The 2,548-nt window shown below is 41.1% G+C and overlaps 1 non-coding gene across 1 annotated transcript; it reads right to left on the reverse strand.

Moving 5' to 3' along the window:
- Window positions 1-314: 314 nt before the first annotated feature.
- Window positions 315-421, reverse strand: LOC115032281. Its single transcript, XR_003837921.1, has one exon. It is a non-coding gene; the product is annotated as a U6 spliceosomal RNA (small nuclear RNA).
- Window positions 422-2,548: the final 2,127 nt, after the last annotated feature.

Below are 2,548 nucleotides of genomic sequence, written 5' to 3' on the forward strand. Positions count from 1 at the left end.
TTTTACAAAGAATAGGAATTATTAAATCTATTAAAATTTAAAATAAATATTTATAATAGTTACTAATATGTAGTTATACAATAAAGGTATATCAAATTTAAAAGTCCATATAATTACATTTCTTTGAAATTTTAGAAAAACTCTACAGCAAAAAATATGGAAAATAATGTAAAAATAAATAAAGAAAAAAATCAAAATACAGTTTTGGTTAGTACAAGTCTTTGATTTTTTTTTTTGATCATGTAAATATGTTTTTGTATTATTTGGGACCCTGCTTATGTGATCCAACAGGAGACATTCTTTTTTTTTTAATTAAAAATACGGAACACTTCACTAATTTGCGTGTCATCCTTGCGCAGGGGCCATGCTAATCTTCTCTGTATCATTCCAATTTTAGTATATGTACTGCCGAAGCGAGCACCAACAGGAGACATTCTTATATTTAAAAAACTCTGGGTGTATTAGTTATTTGTTCTCTTGTTGTGCTAAAATATCCTGACATAAACAACCTAAGTCCATCTGTGGTGGTAGAAAAGTAAGGATCGCTGAAGCTGGAGGCAGCCCATAATGTTGCACCCCCAGTCCAGAAGCAGAGAGTAATGAGTGCTTCCATGTAGCTGGCTTCCTCCTCTACAGGGAGTGCAGGACCAGGGCCAGTGTGATGCTTCAACCTCCTCCCCACCCCCCAGGGCTGGTCTTTCTAGTTCATACTCTAATCCTTGCAGGGAGCCCAGAGGATTACCCTAGGTGATGCTATATCCTGTCAGACAATCAGTGATAATCAGCACAGTGGGTTACATAGGATTGCACTGACATGGGAGTCAAATTCCAGATCACCTAGGAGCAGAAAGCATAATGCTGTTTACCAGGCTCCATGTGCTGGAGAGAGAGGAAACACAAGTAGATGCTGACCAAGGAGTACAAAACTTCAGTTAGGAAGAATACATTCAAAAAGTCATATTACACAAAACATTGACTAGAATTAAGAACCATATTTTTACTTTTCTTTTTTTATCGGATATTTTCTTTATTTACATTTCATATGTTATCCCCTTTCCTGGTCCCCCCTTCCCCAGTCCCCGAAATTCCCTATCTCATCCTCCCTCTCCTGCTTCTATGAGGGTGTTCCCCCACCCACTCCTGCCTTGCTGCCCTTGAACTTCCCTTCACTGGGGCATAGAGCCTTCACAGGACCAAGGGCCTCTCCCCCCACTGATGCCTGACAAGGCCATCCTCTGCTACAAATGCGGCTGGAGCCATGGGTCCCTCCATGTGTACTACTGGGTTGGTGGCTTAGTCCCTGGGAGCTCTGGGAGGGTCTGGTTGTGATTTTATTGTCCTTCCTATGGAGTTGCAAACAGTCCTTTCTCTAACTCCTCCATTGGAGACCCCGTTGGGGACCTGTGCTCAGTCCAGTGGTTGGCTGTGAGCATCTACCTCTGTATCTGTCAGGTTCTGGTAAAAACCTTCTCAGGAGACAGCTCTATCACACTCCTGTCAACATGCACTTATTGGCATCCACAATAGTGTTTGGGTTTGGTGACTGTATATGGGATGGATCCCCAGGTGGGGCAATCTCTGGATGGCCTTTCCTTCAGTCTCTGATCCACATTTTGTCTCCGTATTTGCTCCCGTGAATATTTTGTTCCCCTTTCTAAAAAGGACCAAAGCACCCACACTTTTGCCTTTCTTCTTCTTGAGTTTCATATGGTCTGTGAATTGTATCTTGGGCTAATATCCACTTATCAGTGAGTGCATACCATGTGTACTCTTTTGTGATTGGGTTACCTGATTCAGGATGATATTTTCTAGTTCCATCCATTTGCCTAAGAATTTCATGAATTCATTATTTTTAATAGCTGTGTAGTACTCCATTGTGTAAATGTACCACATTTTTCTGTATCCATTCCTCTGTTGAAGGACATCTGGGTTCTTTCCAGCTTCTGGCTATTATTTATAAGGCTGCAATGAACATAGTGGAACATGTGTCCTTGTTATATGTTGGAGAATCTTTTGGTTATATGCGAAATTATCTTCTTGAAAATTGCTGAGAGTAGTAGATATTAAATGTTCTTCCTGTGAAAATGGTATGTGAAATAATGCAGAAGTTCATTGACTCTATTCAGTCTTTGTATGACATAAATATATCTCTCAAAGTATTACATGAACATGATAAACATATACAATGTTTATTGACTTAAAATTAATTTTTTTGGAGTTTTTTTTTGGGTGCAGCAAACTTTATTGATGGTATACAAGAGAGTAGGGAGGGCTCCCTAGATCCCTCCTTTTATGGGGGTCTAAGGTGGAAATTGTAAGGGAGATGCTCAGTGTTAGGGGCCAAGTTGGGATAGGGACTCCTCAGCAACTGAGGGCCTCTCTCTTGCTCTCAGTGTCCTTGCTGGGGTGGGTGGTCCAGGGTTTATTACTCCTTGGAGACCATGTAGGCCATGAGGTCCACCACCCTGTTGCTGTAGCCGTATTCATTGTCATACCAGGAAATGAGCTTGACAAAGTTGTCATTGAGAGCAATGCCAGCCCCGGCATC

Source organism: Mus caroli, chromosome 10, assembly GCF_900094665.2.
Source record: "Mus caroli chromosome 10, CAROLI_EIJ_v1.1, whole genome shotgun sequence".
Lineage (NCBI taxonomy): Eukaryota > Metazoa > Chordata > Mammalia > Rodentia > Muridae > Mus > Mus caroli.